Below are 12,285 nucleotides of genomic sequence, written 5' to 3'. Positions count from 1 at the left end.
GAGGGAATGGCTCCTGTACAATGTGCCAAAATAATTTCAAACACCTCCTCAATCGCCGGATGTAAATCCTATTAAAAATTTATGGCACATTTTAGATTTAAAAATTCGTAAAAGAAACATTTCAAGTAAGAATGATTTAAAAAAGCCGTTATTAGAAGAATGGGCAAATATTCCACCTACGACTATCCGAAAACTTGTGGAATCGATGCCAACTCGATTGGAGAGTATTATTAAAGCGAAAGGAATGCATACAAAACATTAAAAATCTATTTAGTTTGTATTAATGTTAAAGACTAAGCATTTACTTTTTGTTTTCCACGCGTGCCAATACTTTTTGGGACTATGCAATTTTCGTTATTTCTTTATAATTTCCGTTGTTATTGATATTGAGTAATATGCTTCAGTATAGAAGTAATGCATGTTAAAAGACATAAAATGATATACATGATGTTAATAGAATATTTCAACAAATAAAGATATTTACAAAAATTTGGATGTGCCAATACTTGTTCGATCCACTGTAAGGCATTATCGGAATTATGTCGCTGGAATAATATTGCCCCGTAGCCGTACATTGAAGCGTCCGTAAGTAACTCTGTCTCTGCTCTAGCCCCGTATAATCTTAGGGCAGGCTTATTACATAATAATTGTTTTAGTTGATTAAAGGCAACTTTGATTTTTTCATCGAACTGAAACTTCCCGTTTTTCTTGAGGAGGTCAGTTAACGGGCGCGCAATCATCGAATACCCGAGTATATATTTTCTAAAATAGCCCGTAAGCCCTAGGAACTTTGTATATGTCTTATATTTTCGGGTTGCTTAAATTTCATGACTGCCTGTATCTTATCTTCGGAAGAACGAACTGTTCCGTTCTCGATTATATGACCTAGAAAGTGTATTCGCGTTTGTAGAAAGCAACATTTTCCCCAATTATACTTTAACCCGTGGTATGAAGCGACCTGTAGTACTTCTCGCAATATTCCCAGCCCCGTATTATGGTCTCGCGAGGCAATAATGAAATCGTCTATGTAAATTAACACCTTGTCCTGTTTAATGAGATCTGCAAAAATTGTGTTTATGAACTTTTGGAAAATTGCTGGCGAGTTACACAGGCCGAAAGGAGCGTACAGAAATTCATATTGTCCATCAGGTATAATGAACGAAGTATATTTCCTACTATTTGCCTCGATCTGAACGTGAAAAAATCCGTTTTTCAAGTCGAGAGTCGTGAATACTTTCGCGCTCTCTAATGCATTTATTTGGTCTTCTATTATTGGAAGTGGAAATCGGACCTTGTTGAGCGCGGAAGCGGACACGCCGCGTCCAGTACCACGCTCAGCAAAAAAACCTCGAACAGAGGAAAAAACGCAACAAAGCGAGATTTATGCCAGGGAAGAACATCGACGTTAGGCAATCAAGAACCACACGTGCGTGCCAGTACTCAGCCCTGGCATAAATCTCCAAAACTCGAAACTAGCTCCTAACTCCTCAAGGATTGTATTGTAACATTAAGCTGCGTCCCCACTGGATCGGCACGGCTCGGCATTTGCCGATAGCTGCGTCCCCACTGGGTCGGCACGGCTCGGCATTTGCCGATCGGCACAGCGTTCGACAAAAGGCGGCACGGCCGTGCCACTGCTATGCACCGCGGCAAAGCCATTTCAGTACACAAAAAATGTACAGTGACGACGAAGTAATAACTGGTGCTGCTGCAGTTATAGTAATAGCAAATGCAAAAAAAATGCCTAAAAACGAAGATTTTGGATGCGTCCGAGTTTACGTAGCAGAAGAATATACAGGGTGTTCGGCCACCTCTAGCAAAAATTTTAATGAGCGATAGAGAGGCCAAAATAAGACGAAAATCAAGAATACTAATTTGTTGATGGAAGCTTCGTTAAAAAGTTATTAACAATTAAATTCAAAAATTTCAAATCGTTCTGGAAAAATTATTTTCGGTTGCGGGGGTCAACTACAATCATTTTTGGTGAGTACACATACCTCCGAAATCCTATCTACTTTCGAGAAAAAAAATCGAGTAGGTGCTGAAATTTTTCGGCGAAAAAAAATTTTTCAAATCGTTCTAAAAAAATTATTTTCGGTTGCGGGGATCAATTACAATCATTTTTTATCATTACACATACCTCCAAAATCGTACGCACTTTCGAGAAAAAAATTCCTTACTGAAAATCCAATTAGGTGTCTAAATTTTTCAACGGAGAAAAAAAATTGCAAATCGTTGTGTATAGCCATAAAACAGCTGTCAAACACCGCGCGGCCACTCGTCGCGTCCTAATCCGGAGTCCCGTTTTTTCTTCGATAAATTAACGTAGCCTTCGACTTGGGGAGAAAACCTCGGGCACCCTCGTTCTGGGGGTGACCTGGAAGTCTTCCTCCACCACGTTCAGGTATGAGGAAAGAGTTTTCCTCCCAAACGGGGTGTGAAAATGGGTCCTCCTTCCCTTAGTCGATGACCAATCGGTCGAGCTAAAAGTTAATACCAAATTCGGTTGACACCCCCAAAATCGCGTATCGGAGGAAGAAACGGGCTCCGGAAACATCGACTATGCAAAAATATGGGCACGAGGAAAAAATCTTTCGCCTATGACCATATTTGGTTACAAGACGGGGCTTTATGGCCCTGCCTGGGCCTTTCAGAACTGGAGGTAGCAATCGTCGCGCTGTGAAATTTTCCGTTCGATCGCGAAAGAATACCAATTTGTTGATGGAGGCTTTGTTAAAAAGTTATTAACGTTTAAAGTTCCTGTATCTTTGTATCTCGATGATGGTTTTGGAACGAAATTGACATGAAACTTTCGTGCTCTCGTGTCTTGGCACGATCTCTTTTGATGGTTACCGACATCGTGCCGATCGACTCGTCGGCATGCCGGTCGGCTTTTCAAGCCATGCTATCCAAGACGATGCAGTGTTTGGCTTTGCCGAGAAGTACTTAGGGTGCCGATCGGCCGTGCTAGATGACAGATGCGGACGCAGTGTAGACGCAATTCTCGGCTTTTGCCGATCGGCCGTGCCGAACGGCAAAAGCCGACCCAGTGGGGACGCGGCTTTACGCAGCAGGCCTAAACAAAGGCACGGCCAAGTGGTGTTTATGACAGGGGCTGGGTCCGTCATCAGCGTGCTGGCCAAAAATCCGGCATCTGCAGGCCAGCCCAGACCTCTGCATAAACTTGGCCACACTTTCTCCAACGACGACGACAACGACGACCAGGAAAGCAGGAACGCTACGATCGAAGGCAACACTCCCACGCGACACGCACCCCCTTCCAAGGGCATCGCGTAAGGGCGAGTTGGAAGGGAGGAGACTGATGAGAGTCTTGAAAAGGCCCAGCGCGGAGAAAAACGAGGACTTGGTTCAGAAAAATCTTCAGCTACGAACACATCTTCGACCATCAGCAGTGTAAAACTAAAATAACCTGAACCACATAAATAAAGCTTGTACATAGTCAAACTCTCAATTCAACCATCTCTACCACCTCCAGTCGGAATAAGTAAATCATTCCGGAAAGACGCGAGCCCGACGTTGAGTGCCGATCGTTACTCAACGGATACCGCGAGCCGCAACAGACCTTAAGAATTTTTTTGTTGCGTTGCCGGTGATCAATGCATAGTCTCGAATCGCCGTTTTTCTTTCTCACTAATACTACTGGACTCGTATATTCTACCAGAGACGGTTGAATTACACCATTGTGCAACCATTCGGTTACATGATGGTTTACTTCTTCTCGCTCGGATGGTGCTAATCTTCTCGCTCTCTGGTATACTGGTTCATTATCCGTTAGAATAATAGACATTTCAATATTCGTTTCGCGTGTTTTGTTTGGGCTATAGGACTCTATTAACCGTCGGACTGTTTCCCTGTGCTCTTTGTTTTCAATGTGTGACAAATCTACTAGGCTGTTTTCGTATTCGATATCTATTTTAAATATTTTGGGTAGTGCGCTCGCGTTTAGGGAGTCTTTTCTACATTCTATAACAGAAATTTTACCGTCCTTAATATTCAACTCGACTTTGAGTAAGAAATCAGCTCCGATCAATAATTCATGCCGCATCAAAGTATTCGATACCACGCGTATCAGGATTGAGTACCAAGTTCCATCTATTTCAATATAAGTCGTGAATTCCCCTAATGTTTTGTTACCCTCGGACCCAATTCCGCAAAAGCTAATCTCGTTTCGTATTAATTTAGGTGATCCTATCTTCATATACTGATCCGCGCTCATCAGTGATAAATCACTACCCGTGTCTATGAGGGCGGACATTTTCTAATTATTGATCGTAACCTTTTTATGATATTTGCTGAATCGTACCGTCGCGGCGGTACTGGCCAGGTAGTCGCGTGAGTTTTCTTTTAAACTCTGAGGGGTTGTAAGGCCCTCTTAACCTTCGTGGTACGCGGGTTCCTAGCCGTCGCTCGCCAAATTAATCTTGAGCGACTGTTGAATTGCCGGATTGTTTCGAATCGAAATCCGGCTGTTCTCTTTAATGTCGAATCACGAGTTGTTGCTCACGAACCGCTTGAGCTGAGTTTTCGCGAAATGATGTTCGAACAACGAATGGTTCACGAGACGATTGAACTATCCAAGCTGCGATTTCTTCGAAGATCGAATGACGAGTGTTCCCGAAACGATGGAACTGCAGATTTTCGACCGTTGTCTTCGAACTTTTAGCGACGAGTTAAAGATTTCGATCGTTGTTGTCTGAGGTTTCAGCGACGAGTGTCGAAGTGTCCGGAGCCCGTTTCCTCCTCGGCTTGAACCCCCTCCGAGACGAGATTTTGGGGGTTCGTCAACCGATTCGCGTTGACTTTTTCCGTTTATCGATTGGCCATCGACTTGGGGGAGGAGGATCGATTTTCCTGCCCCGTTGGCCAGGAAACTCCTCCCTCGAGCGATCGTGGAGGAGGAAGAGTCCCATCTCACCCTGGACGAGGGTGACCGAGGTTTCCTCCCCAAGTCGAAGGCCCCGTTAATTTGCCGAGGAAAAAACGGGACTCCGAATTACGCCTGGCTACACGTGCGTTGCAGACGTTTTATGGCTGCATTGTTCCATGAGTTGGCGACGGTCGTTGTAGAGGACGGTGCCTCCCGCGGAACAATGCATCCCTTCGTCGGTCAACTCGGGCCTTGCACTTTCGAAAAGCTAAAGCGCTTGAATGCTTTACGATGAAATTTGACAGATGCGGAATGTTCGAAGACTTTTTCGACAAAGTCAAGGTTCCGCATCTGGCACCATAAACGAGCGGAAAAACCCGAGCTGACCGGACGGAACATTTGCCATCCGCTAGCTCCGAAACATTACATGCATCTTTTACGCTTGCATTTTTTTTTGGACATTTCGCTGCAGGGTGACCAAATTCACGACATTCAAAACATCTCGTACCTTTACTTCGCATTGGGCAGTCGGCCGCATAGTGTTTCCGCATACCGCAATTATGACACCGGACCTCCGATATGTCATGAGCCGCATGCCGTCGCTGCATCGGACCGCTGCTGGTTCTTGTAGGGATGTTACTCTGGTGCCCTCGTCCGCGTAGCGATATCCGCTCGAAGGCATCCAACAGGTCTTCCTTCGTCTTCAGGCGCTGCACTCTCGCTTGGTCTCGCAATGCCGCATCCGGAATTCCTTCTATGTGGTATTCCACTGCTTCTTCTTCATCAATGGCGATATAATTAGCCAATATCAGCTTCTCGTGGAGATACGCACTAAACGTTTCTTCCCGTTTCCAGATCCGTTGTTCAAATTGCTTTTGGAGATGGACTTTCCTTTGACGTCTTTGGAACATCTCCCTGATGTTTCTTAGCAATTCGTTTACCGGCATGATGACGTATTCGGCTTTCGAATGAAACCAGTCGAGTGCTCTTCCTTTGAGACGCATGCCGATCATTATTTTGGTGAAGTCGTCTGATAATTGGTACGTGCAAAAATGTCACTTGCCTTTCCCACGTATCATAGAGTTCGCTTCTCCCGTCAAAATAATTTAACAGCTCCGAAATTGCACCGATGTTTACCCGAGGTGTTGTCTCAGTCGTGGGTCTCCTTGGGGTTATTTGAATTGCAGGATCTTGCGGCGTTAAATCAAGGATTTCCCGAGATTTTATATTCAAATTTGACCGTTGCTGGCTACGCAGAATCTCGATTTCTCATCGAACGAGATCAAGTTCACGTTTGGCGAGTGCTTCTTCCTTTCGCATCAATTCCATTTCACGGCGCATATATTCTATTTCGTTCGTACTTACGCGCAATAGAGTTGCTTCCGGTTGCACCACTGCTGCGTCAGCGCTGGGTTGGTTTTCCTCTTCTTAAATCCATAGACCGGATGGATCTGCCACCATTAATCTGCCGATAAGTTCGCTTTTAACTCCAGAAGTGACTAAGCCGTGGCACCTGAGCTTTTCCTTTAATTCTTGTACAGAAAACTCAATTGCACTTCTTGTTGCCATCTCGTTTCAACACAATGACACTATCAATTGGCTGTGGATCTTGATTTAAACCTTGATTGATTCTGTTGAATTTTATTTGTTTTGATCAATCCCGGACGAGCCCCCAAAATTGTGGCATTATCAAATGAATTCCACAGTGTAATTTGAATAATGATATATTTTACTCGCACTCTCACTATCTCGCTGTCTCGCTGTCGCTTCGCCAAAAACTCTCCCCTTTCGTCTTGAATGTCTCTTAATATATATCCGTCACTCATTCACATTCTCACATACACGGTACTTGCGGTTATCACACCTAATATTTCATTCTCGCTTTAATCGTTATTCGCACTCTCTCTCTCACTCACTCGTTCTCTCGGTCGTTCACTTGTCGCCTGTTTACTTTTCGGTGACCGCCAGCTGATCGGTCCTGCCCGGCAGGCGGTTTCTTTCACCTTTTTCTTTAGACCGTTTAATTTTTCGAGTCTAACGGCTAGCCTTCCTACAATATGATCTAAATAGAATTGATTGCTATACTGACTTTCCCCGCTATGTTTTTCAATAACCGTATCAATTTGTTACACAGAATCAAATGTTATATATTTGACTTAACCTTACATAACAAAAAAATAATTTAAATATTGGAAAAACAATAACGTGCACGTTACCGTTCAATGGAAGATCTGATGGATCTCAATTTCCCTCCTTCCATTAGGATGTAAAAAATCCTTATTTATCTGTAACATTACCACACGCCGTATATTAAAACGTCTATGTAAGAAATCAGGATAAATGAGTGTGGGGCGTTTTCAAAATAAAACTTGATTCTTTATTTGCTCCGTGCAATGCGATGGTCGCTACAAGAATGAATGACTTTCTTCTAGCCTGAGGCGGGTGCCTTCGTCAGTGTGACCGTTTGTTTCTTTTACGACACCCCTGCTCTCAAGGAACTTTTCCTTGAGAGGGGTCGTGCGTTGACGAAACGCATGTGGCCCGTCTTAGCCACTCGCTTCCTCCGATTTCCTAACATCTACATTCGTCATGCCTATTGTTTTTTAGTCCCCACTGAATTCATAACTGTAAAATGGAATACATTGAAAATTGACTGCTATTCATGCAATAGAATTGTATTTTTAATTATTGCCCTTTAAAAATCTACGGAACTAGGCTATGTATGTATGAATGTATGTCTACTACGCCCCCTCATTCCCCATCTTTGTTGTTTCTACGACCCAGCGACCCGCGAGGAGTATAAACAAAACACTGTCGTCAACCTGCATGAGTCACTGCTATAACAGCAGATAGAAAAAATAGAGATAAAGTTTATTTGGGCTTAATCCTTTGTAGCGGCAAATCTGCCGACCGTGAGTCGCTGCCCACTCTCTCGCTCGCTCTCCCTCCCCCTCTCTCTCTCTCGCACGCGCTCCGAGCCACCGCCAGATGGCCGCCGACTCGACGCGCGTTCTCGCTCACCAGACGGCGCACGGCGGGTATAAATCGCGATCGCGGAGCGATACGTGGTAGAACGCTCGATACCGCTAGCTGGCCTTTTCCGCCGATAAGAGCGCAAAGCAACCAAACCGATACGGAGCGATTCTCAATTTTGTACTCCCTTACAAATTCCGCCAACGGAGCGCGTCAGAATTGGAGTGCGTCCGCAGCCGACCTTGACGCCCACTGCACCGTCTAACCCGCAGTCCCGACGTCGTGGCAATCAAGGCCACGAAACGTGGACATTCGGTCACCGGTAGGGACTAGTGCGTCCGCAGAGCTCCTCCGGGTTCACGACGTCTATTAGCCGAGGGAAGGGTGGAGGTGCGTCCGCTGCCATCAGACCCCACTAGTCGGCGACATCCAATTCCGCCTCCTGAACTCATACTACCCCCAACGAAGCACTGTACTCGCGAGCGACCGACGCACAGTGGTCCCAAATCGTGAAAACGTGGCCAAAACCCCAAAAAATAATTTTTCGTTATGGAGGTTTTACCTGTTGGAATCGGCAGTTTAAGGATGTCTCTTTAGGGTAGGGAAAATTAAATGAGTCATATTTTTATACCTGGATGGCAATTGCGATCCAAACTTTGGCTTCGTTAGTCAGTCGTTTGTCGAGAGCGTAAGCGTCAGTGCATACCGTAAAGTGAAAAGTGTACAAGTTTTTTTAGAAGACATCAATTTCAATTCTGCAAAATGGATGCTGTTCCTGGAAGTATGTAGAACATTTCTGAGTACTAACATATTAAAAATTGTTATCCATTAATTTTTTAAACCGGTACATTCATTACTGAAAATAAAATGTAAAATTTCATGCATGCATTGCAAACAAGTAGGCAAAAAGTTGCTTATTCCACAATATCCCACTGCCATATTTGTTCAGGCTTGTATGTGATACTTTCACCTTGCAGAATTTGCAAGAATTAGCTGCAAGTTTTTGCAAGTAAAGTCGTACCACCCTATTTTATAATGGAGGGTGACCGCGTTACTAAATCACGCGGTTTTTTTTCTTGGAAACTGTGGCAGATACAACAAATTTTTTAAAATAAATAATGTATAATTTTGGGTGGACTTATTATTAGATTTAATAAATTTTTAAATTAATGCATAAATAATTTTTCATTATTAAATATTGTATATTTTTCAATGAACCAGTTGATCTACTTCATTATTAACTATAAATCTGCATTAAACTATTTACATGAAAAATTATTTATTTTGAAAATAGTTAATAAAATTTGAGAATTCCAAACTAAAACATTTTTTCGCATTTGCCATGTAAAAGCACTAAGAATCAAATAATATGAAGGCACTGCTGTAAGCTGTAAATTGTGCCTTATACCTGCCTTACTTTATGACAGACATAAAACATTTGTGCGGTATTGCCTTTCGTTTTCTCTTCCTTTCGTTTTCATTTAGATTTTTTACTTATACAGGGTATTCGGCCACCCCTGGGAAAAATTTTAATGGGAGATTCTAGAGGCCAAAATAAGACGAAAATCAAGAGTATCAATTTCTTCACTGAGGCTTCATTAAAAAGTTATTAAATAATTAAATTAAAAAATTTCAAATCATTCTGAAAAAATTATTTTTGGTTGCGGGGTTCAATTATAATCACTTTTGGTGAATACACATACCTCCGAAATCCGACGTGTTTTCGTGAAATATGTGTGAGCTATATCGGAGCCGCCATTTTGTTTTTTTAAATTATGACTTTTGATTCGTAATCAGCAACCTCGATAGTAACTATGTATCAAATTTCAGGTGATTCCGACATTTCTTTCGCATATGTGTGAGTTATATCGGAGCCGCCATTTTGTTTTTTTAAATTATGACTTTTGATTCGTAATCAGCAACCTCGATAGTAACTATGTATCAAATTTCAGGTAATTCCGACATTTCTTTCGCATATGTGTGAGCTATATCGGAGCCGCCATTTTGTGTTTTTTAATTATGACTTTTGATTCGTAATCAGCGACCTCGATAACCCCTACCTACAAATTTTTAGCTAAATTGAAGAACTCCTTCATATTATGGCCAACTTTTCGGCATTTGTGACCACTGTGCGACGGGACCACGTCCCCACTAGCTTAGGGACTTTTATACCCCTAGCACAAGAGCGAGCGAACCCGGCGTACCGACTGAGCCGGTAAAACCGGGGAACTCAACCAGAGTTCCCGTTTACACCTTCTTAAGATTTATATAAATCGTTTTAAACATTTTTTACAAATAATGTATATGAATCGGAATAATTATAAAACTATAAGGTGCATAATCATCATTATCTGGGAGCTGATCACTCTCCAAATCTAATCAGACATAAATCTAATCATAAATCTAATGAAACGAGAATATAAAATTGAAATGTAAAGTTACATTGAAATTCATTCAGCCGTTTAGACGCAATCATGCTAATAGCATAGGAACAAAAGAAATTCTTTTTTTTAATAGTCACAATATGATTAGGGGGTCTTAAAACGTGTATTTCTGTTACAACAAATTTTCGAAATTTTTTTTTATTATGGTATATATACCCTACATACATACAGTGAGTCTCAGCCAAAATCGTATACCACATATGGAAATATGTTTCATTCGAAAGAAAAAGAATTTTCTGGACAATTTGGAAGAAAAATAAGGCAGCCGTATATTGTAAATAAATCTGTATTTATTGTGTAATAGTGACAATGAATATTGCTTAACATAAAAAAAAATTAAATTATTATAATACGGTGCAGAAAACATCTCGCAGCTAAAATCGTACGCTATCTGGCATTCTCCTCCAGGAATCCTCGAAAAAAAAATGGAAGAATGTTAAACATAAGATCATTGTTTTAGCATGCTAGCAAACATGGTGGTATTGCATCGAAGCAAGGAAATAAATCGTAATAATAGTAAATATGAAGCAGACGACACTAGAGGCGCGGAAAATTGTCGCGATGAACTTTAAAAATGGGAAAAGCTATCGAGAAATTGCAAAAATTATTGGTAAAAGTATTAGCACTGCTCAAAATACATTATTAAACGCTATAGAGAAGAAAATAGAATTACAAATAAATTAAGAACAGCATCGAACAAAAAATTGAATGCGTACGATGAGCGATGGATAGTTGGAAAAATCAAAGAAAATCCAAAGCTGAGTGTACCTAATTTGTCGAAGGAGGTGAAAAAATATTTGCAAATATCTGCTAATCTAATAATTGTAAGAAGAGTACTAAGAAGGATTGATTTTCACGGGCGTATAGCAAGAAATGAACAATTTGTCGGCGATAAAATAAGAAAGCGAGACTAGAGTTTGCGAGACAGTATCTAACTAAGGATTTCAGTTTTGGAAAGAAGTTATTCTTACTGGACGAAAGCAAATTTAATCTTTTTCATTGATCAGATGGCAAAGTTACTGTATGGCGTAATCCTAATGAAGAATTTAAAATAAAAAAAATATGAATCCTACTGTTTAAATATCGCGTTAATTGACGGGTTTGAGAACCGTTAAGAGAATTATCTAATTTAACGTGAACCATAACTGAGAACCGTAAATTCCTCGTACAGTTTTTGCTTTCGCGTACACGACATTCCAGAGACTCTCTGATGCGTAGATCGGTACACGGACCAATACAGGTTAGAAGAACCACACACGAGTTTGTTTGCTCTCAGTCACGTGATCGACCCAATACCGTATACTTGGGATCGATCGTCGAAGATCCATAAACAGAGAGGGTATCGAAATATTAAAATTGAGAAGAGATAGATATCGAAGAGCAGGGATAGCGCCGCGAGAGGGTGATTACCCCTCCCGTGGCCGTGACTGCGGATGTCTATTCGCTTCGTGATTCGAATTCTGGTCCTCGCAGCGAGCAGATCGACGAACGAATCCGCTCCGCGACGAAGCCAGATTCTCCGAAAAAGGGTTCTGAGAACACTCGAACCTTTCGTTGAGACTAATCGAATGCTGCTCGCAATTAATTAAATCGGTGAGGCATTTTTCCAGCCCCGATTAAATGACTATATAAATCTCGCCGAATTCTTCACGTAGCGCTTGTGTTTCGCGGCCGTGAGAGGCGAATCGAGGAAACTCGGCTCCCGTTTGTCGAGATTTCAGTCCAAACAGACTGTGGGTTTTCGTCTCAGCTTCACGTAGCGCTTGAGTTTCGCGGCCGTGAAGCGAATCGAGGAAAATCCTCGTTTCACGTATGTCGATAACTCCAGTCCCAGCCAAGGGCTAAGGCCCAGTCAGTGCTGACGGCTCCACGGACTGCTGCATTTGACGCGGTCGTGAGAGACTGGTTATATCACGGACTGCTGCATTTGACGCGGTCGTGAGGCTGACTTTCCAACGTCTCGCTGAACTCAGCGGTCGT

The sequence above is a fragment of the Colletes gigas genome, unplaced genomic scaffold, assembly GCF_013123115.1.
Source record: "Colletes gigas isolate AHSC1104 unplaced genomic scaffold, ASM1312311v1 Colletes_gigas_Sc00131, whole genome shotgun sequence".
Classification (NCBI taxonomy): Eukaryota; Metazoa; Arthropoda; class Insecta; order Hymenoptera; family Colletidae; genus Colletes; species Colletes gigas.
Note: the sequence above shows the minus strand (reverse complement) of the source record.